At 40.5% G+C, this 21784-nt stretch overlaps 1 protein-coding gene and 5 non-coding genes across 8 annotated transcripts in view; all 6 read left to right on the top strand.

Annotated features, from left to right (window-relative positions):
• The first annotated feature begins 2585 nt into the window (after nucleotides 1–2585).
• On the top strand, nucleotides 2586–2696 carry trnal-caa. Its single transcript has 2 exons — nucleotides 2586–2623; nucleotides 2651–2696. It is a non-coding gene; the product is annotated as a tRNA-Leu (tRNA).
• A 1621-nt stretch (nucleotides 2697–4317) lies between these two features.
• Nucleotides 4318–4429, top strand: trnal-caa. Its single transcript has 2 exons — nucleotides 4318–4355; nucleotides 4384–4429. It is a non-coding gene; the product is annotated as a tRNA-Leu (tRNA).
• A 610-nt stretch (nucleotides 4430–5039) lies between these two features.
• trnal-caa lies at nucleotides 5040–5150 on the top strand. The gene is made up of 2 exons: nucleotides 5040–5077; nucleotides 5105–5150. It is a non-coding gene; the product is annotated as a tRNA-Leu (tRNA).
• A 1233-nt stretch (nucleotides 5151–6383) lies between these two features.
• trnal-caa lies at nucleotides 6384–6494 on the top strand. The gene is made up of 2 exons: nucleotides 6384–6421; nucleotides 6449–6494. It is a non-coding gene; the product is annotated as a tRNA-Leu (tRNA).
• Nucleotides 6495–7280: 786 nt separating this feature from the next.
• On the top strand, nucleotides 7281–7391 carry trnal-caa. Its single transcript has 2 exons — nucleotides 7281–7318; nucleotides 7346–7391. It is a non-coding gene; the product is annotated as a tRNA-Leu (tRNA).
• A 6820-nt stretch (nucleotides 7392–14211) lies between these two features.
• LOC116047920 (plexin-B2-like) overlaps nucleotides 14212–21784 on the top strand; it is a 244747-nt gene continuing 237174 nt past the window's right edge. Inside the window, exon 1 of one of the 3 annotated variants that reach the window (XM_031296960.2) lies at nucleotides 14212–14295. The gene's annotated coding sequence lies outside the window, so the exon portion shown is untranslated. Of the gene's footprint in view, nucleotides 14690–21784 lie in introns of all 3 variants that reach the window. The other 2 variants (XM_031296961.2, XM_031296959.2) reach the window with 2 other exon arrangements.

The following is a 21784-nucleotide window of genomic DNA, read 5'->3' as shown; positions in this document are numbered from 1 at the left end:
AGTCGTTATTTTCAACTCACGTCGTCGTCTTGTAACAGAAATAGAAAAATAAGTCGTGGAGTTGGAGGCGCTTGAATGGAGCTCGCTGTGAGAGTATTCGGAGAAGACATATTTGTGAAAGGTCTGTGATGAAAAGTATTGCCCCATTTTGTTTCAGTGGGAAAATAATCTAAAGCTACACTCTTAGAAATAAATCTGTAAAATAGCAGAATAAAGTTCTGGCAGCTCATTATCCGGACTTTGCCCCATAATTAAACACAGACATTTTGTGTGTAGCTACAGTAAAAATACAGAACATTTTCTGTTTTTAAAGTTCTCTCACACAAAACTGCTCCAGTTAGTAAACTTCAGAAATCAAATCTGGTTTTTTTTATTCATTCACAGCTTGTTTTTTTGACACTTGCTTCGATGCTTTTATTAAACGCTTCTCAACACTTTTTTCAACACTTTAAACTATGAAAAGCAGTTTTGGGTCGTCTTTCCACTTTTCCAACCATCACAACTCTAGTTTTGGTTGAAATAAACACATAGTTTACTGATTTACATGTGAAAATATGTTGGCTCTATACACTCTAAAAGTATTGCTTTTTTAAATGGAGTCTGGTGGGTTTAGCGCTAGCGACTTCAGAGCTGTTTCTGGTTAAACAGAAAGGTCTCAAAGAGGTTTTAAAGGTCTATCTCTGTAGGGATCCTTTTCATGATGTTCTCAGACACTTAGAATATTAATCTGAGTCTGTCAGCGGCAAAACGAGCACTTTTGTGAAGGACAAGCTGGACAATTGCCCTATTAACTTCTATTGTAGCTTGTTTCTCCACTACCGACTGCAGCGATCTCTCTTAATACTGGAACAATGTCAAAGGTTGTTGTTCCCATTAGTCACTTAGACACAAAAACATAGGAAAATAGGTTCCAGGTTGAAAAAAAAAACGGTAGTTACCCTTTAAAGGGCGCCTACATTTCTTCTCTGCTATTATCTTTGACACTGTATTCATTCATTGAATGGTTAAACCGACTCTCTTTCTTGTGACTTCATGGACCTCATAATAACATTTGACACGTTAAAACATTCAAATATATCTGTATAAGTGTGGTTATTGCTTCAATATCATTTGATAATGGTCAACGACACGTTAAATAGCTTAACAAAAACACTCAGCATCTTTAAAGCTTCAACCCTCATAAACCTTCACTGAAATATTAAATGTGGCCTAGTGCTGCAGTTATTTTCAGTGTTTTTCTAGTAATGTCCCCATTTAAATGCAGCGTCAGTCTTTCCGTAATGTAAACAGTTCATTTAGATTATGAGAGTTTTCTCTGGCTGAGAAACACAGCTAATGCTTATTGCACATTTGAAACGGAGAATAAACTGAGCTTTAGATTGGCGGCTTTGACAGAGCAAAATAGTGTGTGTGTGTGTGTGTGTGTGTGTGTGTGTGTGTGTGTGTGTGTGTGTGTGTGTGTGTGTGTGTGTGTGTGTGTGTCTGTGTGTGTCTATACAGTCTTGCTCTTCACTGTCCTTCAACAGTTCAACAATCTCATTTGCATACTCATAAATCATTCATGTCTGACATCTCTCTCACACACACACACACACACACACACACACACTCACCTGTGAGCGTTGTAATAATGAGGTGTTTGAATATACCTTTCAGATCAAACTAAAACAAGTCACATTCCTGTGGATGGATGGATGGATGGACGGACGGACGGATGGACGGACGGGTAGATGGATGGATGGATGGATGGGTAGATGGATGGATGGATGGGTGGGTGGGTGGGTGGATGGACGGACGGACGGACGGACGGACGGACGGACGGACGGACGGATGGATGGATGGATGGATGGATGGGTAGATGAGTGGATGGATGGATGGGTGGATGGGTGGGTGGGTGGGTGGGTGGATGGATGGATGGGTAGATGGGTAGATGGATGGATGGATGGATGGATGGATGGATGGATGGATGGATGGATGGATGAATGGGTGGATGGGTGGGTGGATGGGTGGATGGGTGGATGGATGGATGGGTGGGTGGGTGGGTGGATGGATGGATGGATGGATGGGTAGATGGATGGATGGATGGATGGAGATGGATGGATGGGTGGATGGATGGATGGATGGATGGATGGATGGATGGATGGATGGATGGATGGGTGGATGGATGGATGGATGGGTGGATGGATGGGTAGATGGATGGATGGATGGATGGATGGGTGGATGGATGGGTGGATGGATGGGTAGATGGATGGATGGATGGATGGATGGATGGGTGGATGGATGGGTAGATGGATGGATGGATGGATGGATGGATGGATGGAGTGAAAGCGCCCACCTCTGTAGTGACATAAGATGTCATCTTCCAAATAATTGACAGTAGTTGATATTTGTCTCTTTTGTTTCTTTCAGACAATCCTGTAGTTTGTATTCACATCTAGTCAGAAGTGGGTGAGTATTTATTTTATTTTTTAACGCATTTTGTGACCATTTTCTTGGCATTTCATACAACCTCATGTACAGTACAGCTTCAGATGAACAATCATGAACGAAACGTGCTGAAATCTTTGGCCATTCTACTTATAGTTGTCAGGATGGCCGAGCGGTCTAAGGCGCCAGACTCAAGGGTTCACTCCTTCCTGAGCAAAGGGACTTCTGGTCTCCAAATGGAGGCGTGGGTTCAAATCCCGCTCCTGACAGAGATTTTACCACAGGTTTCATACCTCTTTGTTTTAATAATGTTTGATCATTGTGTTTTAAACATTTGCGTTTTCCCTGTGTGACAACTTTGTCCATTAGAAATCATAATATAACAAATGTAGGTGTTTTTAGTCCCTGCTGGAGTTTTTATCCTCTCAAAATCACAGTTTTCTCCATAAATTCATTGTTTAACCAACTTAGGAAAGCTTTTTTGCACACCTCTTTTGTCGGGCAGGTGCGTAGGATAAGATCAAAAGTAGCAGATCAGAAGCTTAGAGAAAGTCCCGCACACTGACCATTATGCAAGCAATAATTTATTTCGAAAAATACGTTTCGACCGAAACGCTGTATCTCTAAAATTGTTTAACCAACTGACATCCAGACACACACCTCCTCCGATGAATACTGCTCTGCTACTGTTCAAATATCAATTTAATGCTTCAGTTTGATTTGAAATCTCACAAAATACAAAACAAAAGGTGCTTCAAGTTAAGGCTCTTGATTGTTCAGATATTTTTGCAGATGCGATTTAGGAACAAATTAGTTCTGTGTTCTTGTTATCCATACAAGCATAGGCGTAATTTACAGGGGGGATGGGGGGGTTGCTGCCCCCCCCAGTAATCATAACTGGCCAGTGCAACCCACCACAAAAACCTGTTATAATTTCCTTTCCATAAATAAAGACATTTGCACAATAAAATGATGCAGAAAAGGCACAAATTGTTGCAGAAAAATTCACCAAAATACAGAAAATTAAGTGTTTGATGCTCAAAATGTCAATTTTGCTCAAAATTGGATATCTCATTGAACCCAAAGTTACGCCCTTGCATACAAGGATAATGGATGAGAAATAGAGACGGGCAGTTAGCAGGAATGTATCATCCATGGATGACTGACCTGACCTACTGCTATGTGCGAAGGTAAACCAGACACACACAGGGTCAAAGGTCATGGGTTGACATCAGGCTTTGAGCGAGGGCAGATGGGCTTAGTGCTGCATGAGTGACGGAGAGAGCGGGAAAGACATCTGAAGAAACAACAGAACAAGAGAGCAAACTTCAAACAAAATAGATAAAGAAATGTCAGTGTTTCTCCTTTAAAACAAATGTATGTGGTTCCCCTGGAACAGGACCGTGACTGTCGGCAATCCATCTAATAATAATCAGAGACATTTCAGAGTGTGCATTCCTTGTAATATGCAATTTTGGGGTTTTACTTTGGTTATTTTGTGCTTATAGTTGTCAGGATGGCCGAGCGGTCTAAGGCGCCAGACTCAAGGGTTCACTCCTTCCTGAGTAAAGGGACGTCTGGTCTCCAAATGGAAATTAAACACCTATGGATAGATGACTCTAAAGTCAGTTTCTTTAAAAAACAAAGAATTCAGCCATTTCAGATTCAGATCGTAACAGCATGTTGTTTTTAATCACTTACTTATCACAGCTAGCCGAGCAAATAAGACAATTTGGGATTTGAGATTATTTTGTGTCATAAACCTCGCTATAATATACAATTTTGGGCTTCCCCAGAAGAACATGAAAGTGAAAGAAACTTGCTGAAATCTTTGCTCATCAATCCAAAATGGTTGTCCTCGACTGAGCACGGTTACGTTGAGCTCTTTGTGTCAGGATGGCTGAGTGGTCTAAGGTGCCAGACTCAAGGGATAAATCCTTCCTGATTGAAAGGGACTTCTGGTCTCCAAATGGAGGTGTGGGTTCAAATCCCACTTCTGACAGAGCTATGATAGTTTCATTGTCTTTTAGTTTGATGCTATTACAATTGTATCCCCTTTTGCCTTTCTTTCTACTGTGTGTTTCCCTGTATGACAGCTGTGTCCATTTAGGGATTATTAGTCCCATTTTTTTGTTTTATCAACTGACATCCAATCACACACCTCCTACCATGATACTGCCCCCTTTGCTAACTTCTATGACAAGTTACAGTCATCCATATAACAGGAATCTGGGATATTTCAGTCCGTGCCAAAGTGGTGGACCAACAGACATTGCCAACACAAGATGGTATACTGACAATTACGGACATCTGACAAGCAGTATTTCCTTTAAAAGTCCATGACAGCTGAAGTCTGTGGATATCTCTGTCTCCTTTAAATATCTTTGATGCTCTATCTTCTCTCACTTTAACACACTCTCAAAGTTCAAACAATGTGTGTGAATTCACAACTTTGGTTTTCTCCAGAGACAATTATGTGTGATTTCACGGAACAACACTGATGTACGTTGTCAGTAGTTAATATTTGCAATTTAGCAATTTATGGCTTTTACCAGAAGAACAATTGTGAATTGTCCATCCAAATGTTTTTGACTGACTTTGTGCTTACAGATGTCAGGATGGCGGAGTGGTCTAAGGCGCCAGACTCAAGGGTTCATGCCTTCCTGAGCAAAGGGACTTCTGGTCTCCAAATGGAGGTGTGGGTTCAAATCCCACTCCTGACAGAGCTTTAACCACAGGTCATACCATTTAATGTGATGATGTTACAGCTATATCCCACTTGTCCTTTCTTTTAAATGTGTTTACCATGTGTAACAAATATGTCCTTAACAGATCATAATAATATAGGTATCTTTAGTCCCATGTTGTAGTTTTTATAAATCTTTTTTTCTTTTTCCCCATTGAGGTGTTTGAATACCTCTTTCAACTCAAACTAAACAGACTGTTCTAATGACCCATTCGTACACATAGCTACCAAAAGTAATGCACTGTAATTTGTATATAGTCCTCACATTTATTGCTGTCAGCACCACATTGACTGTTATTGTATAAAACCGCTCTGGTCATCCACAATGGTGGTTCTGTACTGACCAGGTTCACCATCAACTGTAGTTGTCAGGATCGCCGAGCGGTCTAAGGTGCCAGACTCATGGGGTCACTCCTTCCTGCGGAAAGGGACTTCTGGTCTCCAAATGGATGTGTGGGTTCAAATCCAGCTCCTGACATTATCCCAGATTTCAGCTTCCTTGAACAGTTAAAAATGTGTCCATAAAAGATTGTTAAAATGTAGAGGTTGTTAGTCCCAAATTGGACTTTGTAATTAATGTTAATACTTAGATACCCAATCGTGAAAGAGACATGCTGAAATTTTCGTTCATCCAAAATGTGGTTTTCGACTCACTACGGTCACCATGAACTCTTAGTTGTCAGGATCGTCATTAACATTGGTACAGTATAGTGGTCTAGTCTAATGTACTGTAGTGGGTATACTGTACTGTATATCTATATGTTTTGGGGGGTGGGGTCTGGGTGCCTTTCCCCAGGGAACTTTTCAGCGTCAAAGACTTCATTTCCTAAATTTTGATACACTTTTATGCAGCAATTCACGGCTAAAATACCTTTATTTAGCCTATGCAAAGAAAAACCCCCCACAGATGACAATTTAAAATATGTCAAAAATATAATGGAAAGTATGTTGTTGTGTGTCATTGCACATTTTTAAGTGGGTATATGGAACTCCTGGAGCTTTCTTAGTGAGTATATCTGCGTATCACGTAGACTACACCACTGGTACAGTAAAGTCATCCCAATCCATCCAATAATAATCAGAGATATTTCAGCCTGTACCAAAGGTAAATCGAAAAATGTGTATTTAGTGTCTTAGAAAAGTGCTAAAAATCTTCCATCATCCAAAATGGAGGTTCTGATCTCACTATGGTTAACTTGGGAGTACAGTTGTCAGGATGGCTGAGCGGTCTAAGGCGCCAGACTCAAGGGTTCGCTCCTTCCTGAGCAAAGGGACTTCTGGTCTCCAAATGGAGGCGTGGGTTCAAATCCCTCTCCTGACAGATATTTAACCACTGACTTCATCCTCCTTTTTAACATGTGAAACTGTCTGTTTCCCTGTTCAACTGTGTCCTTAAACATGTAGAGATGTTTAGTCCAACGTTGGAGTTTTTAATGAATCTTAGTACCGCAGTTCTCTCCCTACTGATGCTACGTTCCACGCATCCCGTAACTCGTGTTGTCACAACCTTCTACCCGTGAAAGTGCCCTGGAACGGCAGTCAACCCCGTAACTTACTCCCCGTGAACTCGTACCAGATCGTTGTACTCCCAGTTACAGTTTTTGACGTCACACACGTATAAACAACAATGGCGCCCCCTGTTGATGCTGTACAGACGCCGGTGATTAACAGAGAGAAATAGACATAAATAGGCAACGTAAAGTAATTCTGCACATTGTAATCAAAACAATACACATACGATTGTGTACTACTACAGGTTATGTTTATTAAATGAAGCCCAAAATATGTTGCCAACTAGAAATCGCTAGTATCAGCATGCGCTAGCTAACGTCAACGGTAGGTAGCCGCTAGCTAACGCAAGCTAGAAGGGTTTGTCGTGACTTTGCCTGGAACGCTACCAAGTCGTGAGTCGTGACTTGAAGTCATAACTTACGGGCTAAAAATTGTGTCTGGAACGCAGCATGAGGTGTTTGAATACCTTATTATTATTTTCATTTTTTAGCTCAAACACAAATACTCCAGATAAACAATAGAAAGAAACGTGCTGAAATCTTTGGTCATCCAATATGAGTTTTTGACTGAATATGGCAACAGTGGTGTTACAGATGTCAGGATGGCCGAGTGGTCTAAGGCGCCAGACTCAAGACTTAGCTCCTTCCTGAGCAAAGGGACTTCTGGTCTTCAAATGGAGGCGTGGGTTCAAATCCCACTCCTGACAGAGATTTCACCACAGCTGTGATCACTCTTAGTTTGATGATGTTACAGTTTTATCCCCTTTTCCTTTCTTTTAACTTTAACTGTGTCCGTGAGCCAGTCAAACATATAGCTACGTAAAGTAAAGCACTGTAATTTGTATGTATTCCATGTGTTTATTGCTGTCAGCACCACATTGACTGCTGCTGTATAAAACTGCTCTGGTCATCCAAAATGGTGGTTCTCGACTGAGCACGGTTACTATGACTTCTGTGTGGCAGGATGGCCGAGCGGTCTAAGGCGCCACACTCAAGGGTTAGCTCCTTCCTGAGCAAAGGGACTTCTGGTCTTCAAATGGAGGCGTGGGTTCAAATCCCACTCCTGACAGAGATTTAACCACAGCTATGACCAGTTTCATGATGTTACAGTTTAATCCCGTTTTTGGCCTTTCTTCCATGTTTATCAACTACGGACATCTGACAAGCAGTATGTTCCTTTAAAAGTCAATTATGGCTGATCTCTGTAGAAATCTCTGTCTCCTTGACTCTCTATTCTCTCTCACTTTAAAATACACGATCAAAGTTCAAACAAGGCCAAAATGTGGACCCTGGCTTTACTTTCACTACATTTTATTTGCCGTTACCACGACCTTTCTCTGACCACACTGAGGCTGCCGTTTGCAGTGAGTGTAGACAGTAAGAATCTTGGAAACGTCCCCGGTCTATCCCAGCTATCTCCACAGCGCTGTGGAGATAGGACTGGCAATGTGACACGACGCCTGATGTTAAGACCAAGCCGACGTGTTAGTTCATCTCTCAACAGAAGGAGTTTATTGCCACAGTAGTTACCCTACATGAAATTAGCCTTGCTGATTGGTGCATACATAAAAAAACTAAAAACATATTAAACATTAACAAGAATAAACAATAAATACAGAAACAGAAACAAATATATACAAAATAGTGTTGACTTCCTTACTTCCCCTGTCTGCAGCTCTCAGCCTGAAGCCCATTGGTTCCTTTATGGAAGATATAAATCTTTGAAAAGCAAAAACATCACCAGCCAAGGCTTCAACTTCATTCCCTGCTCCTGTCCATTAAACTTTCAACAGCCTCCGAAACACATGTACATTCACACACAGCTCTTACTCAGTACGACACAAATCTCTGCTGCCGTTACGGGCGACTTACAAGGCTGTTGTTGTCCAGAACATTGTTCCTATTTATGTAGACTTTTTTTTTTCCTACCAAAAATGTGACATTTGTGTCGCCTTCTTTGGACCTGTTCATCCCTACCTTCTAGGGCTGTGTATTGGCAAGAATCTGGCGATACGTATCACGATACATGGGTCACGATTCAATATATTGCAATATATTTTGATACTGTGCGTAAGGCGATATATTGGGAATTTCTTAAGTATAATTTTAGAAAACTAATATTTAAAAAAAGACATGATGTTCATAACAGTCAAAGAAGTTTACTTTAGGTAAACAATTCAGTACACAGAAAATCAAACTGCCAGTTTGGGATTGTGGTTCCCAGGTTCTTAGTGAGCTAATGTTGATATGCTAAAGTAAGCCAAAGTTCAGCCATAGCTACGTTGTTAGCTTCTAGCAAACAGTCAGGCACTGCTAGGCACTGTTAGGCACTGTTAGGCACTGTTAGACACTGTTAGGCACTGTTAGGCACTGTTAGACACTGTTAGGCACTGTTAGACACTGTTAGGCACTGTTAGGCACTGTTAGACACTGTTAGGCACTGCTAGGCACTGTTAGGCACTGTTAGGCACTGTTAGGCACTGTTAGACACTGCTGGGCACTGTTGGGCACTGCTAGGCACTGCTAGGCACTGCTAGGCACTGCTAGGCACTATTAGGCACTGCTAGGCACTGCTAGGCACTGCTAGGCACTGCTAGGCACTGTTAGGCTCTGTTAGGCACTGTTAGGCACTGTTAGGCTCTGTTAGGCACTGCTAGGCACTGTTAGGCACTGTTAGGCACTGCTAGGCACTGTTAGGCACTGTTAGGCTCTGTTAGGCACTGCTAGGCACTGTTAGGCACTGTTAGGCACTGCTAGGCACTGTTAGGCTCTGTTAGGCACTGCTAGGCACTGCTAGGCACTGTTAGGCACTGTTAGGCACTGCTAGGCACTGTTAGGCTCTGTTAGGCACTGCTAGGCACTGCTAGGCACTGTTAGGCACTGTTAGGCACTGTTAGGCACTGTTAGGCACTGTTAGGCACTGCTAGGCACTGTTAGGCTCTGTTAGGCACTGCTAGGCACTGTTAGGCACTGTTAGGCACTGCTAGGCACTGTTAGGCACTGTTAGGCACTGTTAGGCACTGCTAGGCACTGTTAGGCTCTGTTAGGCACTGCTAGGCACTGTTAGGCACTGTTAGGCACTGCTAGGCACTGTTAGGCACTGTTAGGCACTGCTAGGCACTGTTAGGCACTGCTAGGCACTGTTAGGCACTGTTAGGCACTGCTAGGCACTGTTAGGCTCTGTTAGGCACTGCTAGGCACTGTTAGGCACTGCTAGGCACTGTTAGGCACTGCTAGGCACTGTTAGGCACTGTTAGGCACTGTTAGGCACTGCTAGTCACTGTTAGGCACTGTTAGGCACTGTTAGGCACTGCTAGTCACTGTTAGGCAAGGACACCAGTGGTGTGTCTCAGCATAGCCATCTAGCGGTAGGGGGTTTAAACACAATATAAACGTGAACCACTGTCTTACGTGAATATATATGAATATATTTTTTAACGTAAATTTAAAAAAAAAAAATTAAATTAAATGAATTGCCTTTTAGTTGCCTTTTTGAAAATCGATACAGTATTGCAAAATAAAATATTGCGATACTCAAGTGTATCGATTTTTTCTTACACCCCTACCTCCTTCCTTCTACGTTTTACAAGTTTCTCGCTTTTTCTAAGTTATGTCACTGTTTTTGAAGTTTTTGATACTATTTTCGACCTATTCTTGCCTTACTTCCTTCCTTCTTTCTACCGTCTACCGTCTCCTTTTCTCATCAGCATTTAAATGTTTTCCAGTTACCAGGCTGTTGTTTAGTAAATCTATCGCTGACAGCGCTGTACTGTTCCTCTTTATAGAGACTTTTTTTCTACCAAAAATGATTAGCGCTGGTCAGGGAGTACTTGGCTTAAAGAAACAATTCAAAAGGGGAACATTATTGAAAAAAGTTTGAGAACCACTGGTCTAATGCAGTGGTGCCTACTGTAACATTCAGGAGACTTATGAAACAAAAGGTTAGGCCCCTGAATGGCCCAGTGTCAAGGATTACTTCTCAGACAAATTCTCCAACAACAAAAGCCTCCATTGTGCCCCTCGAGGCCCTCGAATTAGCAGCAGGGGCGACTGCACGCTTAACTGGGCTTGACAACGCGACCACTCTCCCAGACCTCTCTGAACATTTACTCTGATTGCTTCGATTTCAAATGTCCAAAAGAATAAAATGAGATTGAAAATGTACAGATAAAATTAAATTAAAAAACAAATTAAAAAAACAATTGATTGAATTCTAAATAGATTATTATGGGTGTAAATGTAACTGTGTCAGTAATCTGTTTAAAAGTAATCTAAAATGTGGATAAGGCTGCAGCACGAACAACATCTGTCAGAAGAAAAAAGTTTGTTTTTGCTTTATATTGTTTTTTATTTCTTAGTTAAATGCAGTGTTGTTATGGTGATTACTGTCACACCTTTTATTCCCCCTGTTGTTTTTAAAGAGGTAGTTTGATTTCTTTATTACAGTAACCTTCAATGTAAACCCATGGGGCTGAGTTTAATCTGCCTACTGTCAAGGGAGAAAAGATATAGAGGAAGTCTTCCTGATGCTTTTCAAAATAAAATCGCTTTTGAAAAAACAATGCCCAGAAGTCTAAATATACCGGATCTCAATAGGAATCTGTAATTGTTTACGGCCAAATAAACTCTGTTAATTAAAGTCAATTTGGCACAATTACTGTATCGTTCTATGGCAACAGGAAATGATGCAAAGTGGGCACAAAGCACAGAGCGACTGCCAATTTATAATAATATATATTCTTTCTTCTTGAGTATGCTGATGTTATGTCATCATAAATGCTTTATTAAAAGTAAATGTATATATATATATATATATATATATATATATATATATATATATTTGTATGTGTCACATGTTGTTTGTGAGAATTTGAAAAATAGTTATAGTTAGAATAATAGTTATAGTAATGAAAAACAAAACTGCCGATTTATAATAAACTTTAGAGTTGTTTTCCCTGCATCCTCTGACTGAATATGATTTCATGTTTATACAGATACTACTGTTTATTTTTTTGGCCAATTTAGGCCTTTATTTGACAGGACAGCTCAGAATTGAAGGGGGAGAGAGAGGGGGAATGACATACAGCAAAGGGTTGCAGGTTGGAATTGAACCAGCGGCTGCTGTGGCGAGGACCAAGCTTCTGTACATGGGGCGCACGCTCTACCAGGTGAGCTACCCAGGCGCCCCACTTATTTATTCATTTATATTAATTTTCCCTATGTAATGTATCCTTTATACGATCTATTTTTATTCATTCAATATCTGTTTTTTTAATGTGCTGATGTTGTTTACCTGATTCTTTGTATTATGCATTTTGTCTATAAAAAAACCCCAAAATTTATAAATTTACAACTGGACATTTTATTTTCCAAGGATTCATTAATTTCGTTTTCTGCTCTGTTGCCATGATACACAGCTTTGTGTGACAGTAGTGTCCATCAACGGCACATAAATAACAAAGTGGTTGATGTTGGCGTGTTTAGTCATGAATGCACTGTTCTGATCGCTCATAATTAGAATTTTAGATGAGTCATAATGACAAAATGAATACTGTGGTTGTTGTCGTAGCATTGTCTTAAACTGACAGTGTCTTATTCACTGTATATTTTAGTTTTTTTGTTCGTTGTCAGGGGTCAAAGTTCATTCCACTATCAGAAAGAGCTGTATGTCTATTTCAGTCTTCTTCTTAATTGTTGTGTGCAAGTACACTGAGAGCAACTTCAAACCGGAGTCAAATTACTTGTTTTTGTGCCATAGGCGTAATATAGATTAGATTAGATTCAACTTTATTGTCATTGTGCAGAGTACAAGTATAAAGACAACGAAATGCAGTTTGCGTCCAACGAGAAGTGCAAAAAGAGCACAAAAGTGCAATCTGATATACAAAGTATAGACCGGTATAGACAGGTACAGACAGGTATAGACAGGTATAGACAGGTATAGACAGGTACAGACAGGTATAGACCGGTATAGACAGGTATAGACAGGTATAGACAGGTACAGACAGGTATAGACAGGAATAGACAGGTACAGACAGGTATAGACCGGTATAGACAGGTATAGACAGGTATAGACAGGTACAGACAGGTACAGACAGGTATAGACAGGTATAGACAGGTACAGACAGGTATAGACAGGAATAGACAGGTACAGACAGGTATAGACCGGTATAGACAGGTATAGACAGGTATAGACAGGTACAGACAGGTACAGACAGGTATAGACAGGTACAGACAGGTATAGACCGGTATAGACAGGTACAGACAGGTATAGACCGGTATAGACAGGTACAGACAGGTATAGACCGGTATAGACAGGTACAGACAGGTATAGACCGGTATAGACAGGTACAGACAGGTATAGACCGGTATAGACAGGTACAGACAGGTATAGACCGGTATAGACCGGTATAGACAGGTACAGACAGGTATAGACCGGTATAGACAGGTACAGACAGGTATAGACCGGTATAGACAGGTACAGACAGGTATAGACCGGTATAGACAGGTACAGACAGGTATAGACCGGTATAGACAGGTACAGACAGGTATAGACCGGTATAGACAGGTACAGACAGGTATAGACAGGACAAGAAATATAGTGCAGTGTTAACAGTAGTATACAGTTGGTTTACAGAAGGTGGTTTAGAGTAATATAAATGAAATATAAATATGTGCAGTGTATTAACATATTAATGATGGGGGGGATTAATCAAAACTGGGCCTTTTTCAAAGTTTTTGTTCCTTTTTCAATGTTTTTGTTGCTTTTCGAGTTTTTTGGGACAATTTTTTCTGCCTTTTTTTAGGTTTTTTGGGACATTTTTTGCACCTTTGTAGAGTTTTTTTGGCTCCTTTTTAAAAAATTTTTAGACAATTCATTCAACGTTTTTTTGTCGCCTTTTTCAAGGTTTTTGGGGTCAATTTTTTTCATCTTTTTTGAGGGTTTTGGGGACAATTTTTTCTGACTTTTCGAGTTTTTTTGGGACAATTTTTTCCACCTTTTTCAAGGTTTTTTGGGTCAATTTTTTTCATCTTTTTTGAGGGTTTTTGGGACAATTTTTTCTGGCTTTTTCGAATTTTTTTGGGGGCATTTTTTTTCTCGCCTTTTTCAAGGTTTTTTGGGGGAATTGTTTTTCGCCTTTTTCAAGTTTTTTTGGGACACTTTTTTTCCGTCTTTTTCAAGGGTTTTTGGGGCAATTCTTTCCGCCTTTTTCGAGATTTTTTTCTGATGTCTTTTCAGTCACTTTTTTTAATACACAATCTCAATCCCCCACAATGTTGAACCCAAAGTTACGCCCTTGATTTGACATTGTGCACTTACTGGTTCTGATTTAGGAAGCCCGCAAGTTTTATTTTGAAAGGAAACTAACCATGCTTCTGGTGTCAATGAATCTCACGCTTTCTAACTTGACTCATTGTAGTAACCTCCAGTCATTGGGGTGTGTGTGTGGGGGGGGATTGGTATTGGGAGGAGGAGGAGGAGTAGGAAGAAAAATCCTCATCCTGATCCTGATTTGTAGCGTCTCGCGGAGCTCCAGGGCTGCAGATCTGCAGATCCGGCTGCGTGTGTGTCGCGCTGGATACGCATAACAGAAAGCAAGACTCCTGCCGGTAAAAACTGGACGTGTGTGTACGCGCGCGTGTGTGTTTAGTCATGATATCCAGTGAGTTCCACCTGAGCCGGGCATGTAGTTAACCGGTTTCCTGGGCGTGGGGAGGACGAAGGAAGCAGCTTGTCTACTTGTTTGTCTCGTGGGAATATTGTTTGAACTAAAACTTCAGCAGTGACCTCAGCTGCTGCGAAGACGTTTCATTTTTTGCTCCAGTTTGGCTCGTTTTTAGACCAGTTTCCTCACACCAGGATGTAAATTTGGGAACTTTTTTCGAAGGACCGTTGACACAGAGGACGAGTTTTATATTTTCTAACTTTTGATACCTTTTAGGGGAATACACAGAGAGAAAACACGGCTGTACAGTAAGCGACAAATCAGCGGCACATCCAGAGGTAAGCAGCAATTTAGCAGGCCTATTTACTAGCTGTTTTATGCGAAGTTTAACAAAAAAACAGTTTCCTAACGCTTCTCACTACAGGAAATACTGAGGTTTAAAGATTTGTTAGACACTCGTGATTTCTTATCAACGCGTTGCACCTTCTCCCTTGTTAAGAAAACGTCACACCAAACTCCGCTCAATAAATTTCAAATTTAATAATGTATTGCTTGCTGGCAAAAGTAAAACGTACCATGTGCGTTAAGTTGCGATGTTTTACAAAAAGCATCAAGGAATTGGCTATTCGGCATAGAATGTATCCACCAAGCGGTGCGTTATTTAGAGAAAAACTTTTATCATTGATCTAATGCAGTCGATAATGTAACGAGCTGCAATCAACGCAATGGAGGACAATCAGGCAAAACTTAGAAGGACATAACTTGTACAATGATGTGTGGCGTTTTGTGTGTTAGCCGAAATGAAGGCTGTGCTGTGATAGTTCGTTACAGGAGTTTAATCCTGTTTTGGAGATACTAATCTTTGCTAATGGGTTAGGTCATATTTAATTCCCAGATTTTTAAACGGAATTTGGCGTGGGGGTATGTGCATGAAGCAGACAACACAGACAACGGAATGTGTTGGGGACTAATGTCAATGCACAGAACATCTGGAGCCTCAGCAAGTGGGCTGATCCTGTTGAGCGGCTTCAGTAATGTATTCCAGACTTCTTCAAGTGTTAACTTCACATACTGGCATTTACAATACCTGTGCAAAACCATTATCTCTTGTATTGATTCTCCTCATTAAATCTATACCAATTCCAAGGAGGATAATTGGAAGTTAGAGAGGGATTTTAAAGCTGTGAGTCAGTTAGATGTCCAGAAACAGATGTTTTTGGATGGTAGTATTGATCAGAAGTGCTTAAACCATTACAACATAATGATTCTACCCTGTCAAATCTTTGCCTCCCAAAGGTCATTATAACACATTAACCCGCATCTCATGTGTGGAAAAATGAATCTTTGAAAGCACTGTGCCATTTGCCATCTGCCTCCAAGCATTGCTGTACATGATGGGGAGGTAATTGCCCATGGTGTCAGTTAATGGATTAGAGTAGCCTCCACATTGCACCTTGAAGCCATAAAACCATTATAGCTCCAGCAGCACCGCTCTGTTTAGACTCAGGTTATTTTTTTAAATGTTATGGCTAATGTGACACACCGATCAGCCGAGCATGCAGTTCCAAGGCTGCTTGAACAGTTCATTGTCAAGTTTAATTTACTGCAGTCACCAGTGGGAAGTTTTTGGTGGGAGTAAATGTTGCCCTCTTTTCAATTTCAGGTGTACTTTATGCATACTCTCTGGATGGATGTCTGTCAAAAGTAACTAGGGAAAAAATGACTTTAAAACACAAAAGTGTCCGTGTGAGTGATGAGTAGGGTTGGCTATTGTTTGGATTTTTACGATTCCGATGCCGGACCGGTACTTTTAAAACGATTCCGATTCCTAAACCGATTCTTGAGAAACTGAAAAATGACATCAAAGAAAGGCTCTTTTTATAGCGTGTCGCCGCATGTTTCAATAAATTCGACGTGCTTCCCCCTTTGCGCGTAATCGTTTTGAAACATTTGTTGCATTTTGCGATGTCGGAATCCTTGGCTGTGAAATACAGCCACACTTTCGACCGCTTGGCTTTAGGCATTTTAAAATGCACTAAAAGCTAGCTAGCTAACGTTAGACTAGCAGAGCAAGTGTAATATGTTTACTAGCGATCCTGTGCAGTGAATGATTAATGTGCTTTTACGTCCGTTTTGGTGAGCCCAGAGGGAAAATATGGCATTTTAAAAGTAGCCTACATTTACAGTAGCTAGCTAACAGTAGACTAAAGAGAGAGTGTGATATTTTTACGTCCGTTTCGGAGCGACAGAGGGAAAATATTTCAGTCGACACATTAAGCGGAACTGAAATGAGGAACCGAAATTTGCGTTCTAATCCGGTCCGATTCCTACCGGTTGAGTAGGAACCGGTTCCATAGTGGAACCGGGTTTCGGTACCCAACCCTAGTGATGAGAATTTGTCCTAACACTCATTGCTGTGGCTTGTTCACTTCATGTTTTCAAAGAAATACTTCTGTTGTGTTCTCAAAGCAATCGATAGTGTGTTTCTTAAGAATAAGCTCTTCAGTGAATCCTTTTTTAATGTTTTGCCTGAATCCGGGCTGTTTGCAGGGGAAAGCTTCACCACATGCCTCCACACACTCTTTTGTGAAAAGTCAGGTCACTAAAGAGTGTGTGGAGGCATAACTAACTTTAGACAGTCAGTCTAAAGTTAGTTAGTTAGTAAGTGGCTGAGCTTTATGTAGAGTAGCCTCAGGGACAAAGCTTACAGTGTTTTCCATTATCCTTTGACGGGAGTTTATACAAATATTTCCTGAAAGGCAAAATAAGTTACATCGGTTGCTTGCTGGGCACATCCAACAAGACGGCTGACTTGCAACTTAATAATTCACAAAGAAGGAACTACAAGGAAGGAATATCAAAGGGCATCGGCCTCTCTTTATTCATATATTAGTATTAAGTTCACGATCTAAGGTAAGGTCAGCACGTTAACAAGGTATTTTTGACTTGGTACAGCTGGACATGTTTTGCATTTGGTAGCAGAGCTCTTGATAATATATTCGCTTTATCTTCGCTTCTCTATTTGTTTTCAAGTGGACTTTACTCTGATCTGAAGGCCGAGTCAGACCAGATTTGTCCGGATCAAATGTGCTCGTGTGTTGTAATCACAACAGGAGTGTCAAACTCAACTTCTCTGAGGGCCGCGTTGGAAAAAGAGAATCACATCATCAAGGGCCAGACATGTGTTTTATTTCTTTTACTTCATCGAAAAAGTCAAATATGCCAAGAATGTCGGAAAAAGGGACAAAAAACGTTAAAAATGGCACCAAATTCTTTTAACAAAATCCCCAAAACATTAAAAAGGTGTACAAAATGTTAAAAAAAAGCCCCTAAAATGTTGGAAATAGGGTAGAAAATGACAAAAAGTGCCAAAATCTTCGAAAAAAGCGCCCAAAATGTAACAACAACATGTCAAAAGTGGCACCAAATGTCTTGAACAAAATCCCCAAAACATTAAAAAGGCGTAGAAAATGTTTAAAAAAAGCCCCTAAAGTGTTGGAAATAGGGTAAAAAATGACAAAAAAAAGTGCCAAAATCTTTGAAAAAATGTCGGAAAAAGGGACAAAAAAAACCGTCAAAAATGGCACCAAATTTTTTGAACAAAATTTTTAAACATTAAAAAGGTGTAGAAAATGTTAAAAAAAAGCCCCTAAAATGTTGGAAATAGGGTAAAAAAATGACAAAAAGTGCCAATATGTTTGAAAAAAGTGCCCAAAATGTAAGAAAAAGCAACCAAAACTTTAAAAATGGTGCCAAACTTTTTGAACAAAATCCCCAAAACATAAAAAGGCGTAGAAAATGCTGAGAAAAAGCCCCTAAAATGTCGGAAAGAAGCGCCAAGAATATCAGAAAAAGCGGCAAAAACTAGGCGGGCCAAAATGTATTGTGAACTTAAATTTATGTGCGGGCCGGATAAATCCTGGAGTTTGACACGTGGGATTTAAAGGAATAGTTTGACGTCGGGGGTAGTCTGTACACTTTCTTGCTGAGAGTTGAGGAGAATTGCGATACCATCGTAGACTGTTAAAACTATACCACTCTCAACTCTCTGTACAGTCAAAATGATGCTATACTGCCAGCTGCTTGGTAGCTTAGCTTAGCATAAAGACAGGAAACGGAGGGAAACGGCTAACCTGCTCTCATCTAAAGCTCACTAGTTAACACATTACATCTTGTTTATTTACTCCAAGGTACAAAAAGAGACGTGTGTTAGCTTAAGAGGTAGAGGTGTGAATCTTCACTGATCTTTCGATACGATTATCATGTCTTCGATTCGATATCTCGATGCGTCACGATGCGTCAAATACATTTTTCTATTAAAGCCATATAGGATATTTAATTCATAGCTTTTCAAGCTTCAAAAACCAAACATTCTGCAGTGCTCTAATACTAAATAAATTGGATACATAAAACTACAGCACTGAGCACATGGCACTTCCTGAATGTGCAAAACATACCAGAATATGTAAACAGAAAGGTTGTTAGGCAGACATTAAATTGTAAACAGAAATAATCGATTATGGCCCGGCCGATTATCGATGCAGCATCGTCCATGTCCACGATTCGATGCATCGATTATTTGATTAATTTCAACACCTCTATTAAGAGGCCAGTTGTCTCCTAACGTGGAAGAAGTTACTGAGTTGGGGCGTCTCAGTTCTAAACCGCCTCTGGTCTAATTTTCTAACTTTTCTCATTCTGCGAGCTAAACTTGAGTGTTACAGTGAGACGGTCCGAGACCTGTTTGACTGGAATGCAGGCGGCTGGTTTAGTAACTCACACGGCTGTTTGTCTGTCTTCACACAGGAAGTTGTTATATGTCATTGACCCAAAGGCCGGAAAGTAAAGAATGACATGAAAAAGCGTGTGCATCAGACCATTCTTCACATTTCTGTTGTCCAAATGAATGATTCTGAGCAATCTCAAATTAAAAAAAACTAGGCTTTTTTTTTTTCCGATTAACAATTGTTTTTTTTTTAGCAACATACAGACAAAAACAGACAAAAATCAAGAAAAGAACGTTATCCACATTCATATTTAGATATATATGATATATCCAGATACGAAAAGCCTGGAAGTCGGAAGTTAGAACGAAAGTACAAAGAGTCGTTGCTATGGAGATGATACACCTTCTCGTCTCGTCTCATTGGTGTGAACTGGCAGGTTTCAGAACGCTGCAGAACGGCTCGTTCACGACTCTTCGCCTTTCTGAGAATATAGTTCCCAGTATGTATACGGTTAGAAGATGGCTGTGTCATGTGACCTTGTTATTTGTACACGCTGTGACTCTACAAATCACAACATGTAAATAGGAACATGTTGGCGTTATTTTGTCACTTATTGGGAGCAGTAGGCTAGATGGAGCCGGTTACCTCCAGGATCTGTGCTAAGCTAGGCTAGATGGAGCCGGTTACCTCCAGGATCTGTGCTAAGCTAGGCTAAATGGAGCCGGTTACCTCCAGGATCTGTGCTAGGCTAAGCTACCAGTGGAGCCGTCGGACAGAGTTACAACACACACGGAGATGAGAAGGGTATGTATGGACTTATCTAACTCTGGGGGTTACGGTGAATAAGACAAAGTCCCAATAAGTCGGCGTGTTCCCTTAAGAGCAGATACAATTAAAAAAGGGGAGTTGCTATATATCTGACTGCTTGAATTTGTCGATGGTAAACCATGTGACCAGTGGTGTAGTCTACGTGATACGCAGGTATACGGTGTATACCCACTAAGAAAGCCCCAGAATTTCCATACACTAGGGCTGGGCGATATGGAGAAAATCAAATATCACGATATTTTTGACCAAATACCTCGATATCGATACCGCAACAATATTGTAGTGTTGACTATTGGTGCTTTCACAAAATATTTACACAATGAGATTTTTGATAAATAATCACCAGTAATGTGGATATAATGACTAAGTGGGTAAAGGCAAATAATAGAACAGTTACAACAGTCTGGTAAGTTCAGAAAATGACATGACATATCTTAACGTAACTGTAATGCAGCCTTTAAAACCAGGAAAAGACACCACTTATGCCATATTACGATATTCAAAATCTAAGACAAAATCACGATATCGATATATTGCCCAGCTCTATCATATACCCACTTAAAAATGTGCAATGATACGTAACAACATAGTTTTGTGACAGAACTTTCACCTCAGCTATTTTTCGCTAATACGGGTCAAATAATGTGACCACAAACTGAACAAATGCTGCAGAACACGCAGAATGACTATTGCAGTATACCCACTACAATAAACTAGACTACACCGCTGGATGTGATGCATTGTGATATCGATTCCAATCGTTGACAGGATATTGTAATCGAAATTGAATCGTGAGACCAGTGGAGAGTCCCAACCCTTACTATTAACGTGCAAAACAATCGATATGCATGGGAAGGTTAAAGCTCAACAGACTGTTGTCATGGCTTCATTACATGCTGTAGCATTAGCAGTTTTCGATCTATGATCACAGGCTGTGAAATTGAAAACACGATGTTGGCGATAAGACTGTCTAACAGATGGACGTCAGACTCTCACTGCCGACCGTCTGCTGACTGTTGGATTAGATTTTACTGCAGCATGTGTTCAGCCACATTGTTTGATTTGGCAGCTAAAAAAAAACTGGTTGTTGGAGCTCCTCGAATCCCTTACAGATTTTTTTTTTCTCTCTCTCTCTTTAATGCATTTTATAGGCAATTCTATAAAGCAGTCCAAAGTCTATTATCCTGTTCTGTCTCTATTGGAGCCATGTGGTTGTTTGTGGTCCAAACCTACCGCAGCTCCTGAGTTGAAACACCAAAATAAGTATCTTCACTCTGTCAGGGGGAAAAAAAGCATTTCTTAACCTCCAAAGCCTGAAATTAAATGATAACTTGGCAGAGAGAACAAGTGGCGCTTGAGAGAGGGAAAAAAACTTCAAGCCACTACGAGGAACTTTGATTCTGTGTTGTCTTTGGCGGCCCCTGTGGACACAAGTGGTAGTGTTTCCCTAAAGATACCATACATTTGTTTTGGAAGCGAGTGAAAGACTCAACTAAGTTATTTTTTTAAGATTATTTTTTGGGCTTTTCCGCCTTTTAATTTTTGACAGGACAGCTAGGTGAGAAAGGGGAGAGAGAGAGAGAGAGGGGCAAGACATGCAGGAAATGGTCACAGGTCAGATTCTAACCCTGGACCTCTGCGTCGAGGCATAAGCCTCTCAGTACATGTGCGCTTGCTCTACCCACTGAGCCAACCCGGCCACACTCGACTTATTTTTAACACTATTTTTTTTAACCCTTGTGTTGTCTTCCCGTCGACCATGAACTTTTTTGATGCTATTTTCAACGCTTTTTTTTTAAATTCATGGTCAATAAACCTCATTTAAAAGACATAACTCATCTTTGAGTTAAAACAAAGCAGATCTTATGAAATAATTTG

Source organism: Sander lucioperca, chromosome 20 (assembly GCF_008315115.2).
Source record: "Sander lucioperca isolate FBNREF2018 chromosome 20, SLUC_FBN_1.2, whole genome shotgun sequence".
NCBI classification, from domain to species: Eukaryota; Metazoa; Chordata; class Actinopteri; order Perciformes; family Percidae; genus Sander; species Sander lucioperca.
Note: the sequence above shows the minus strand (reverse complement) of the source record. Positions and strands in the feature narration are given on the sequence as shown.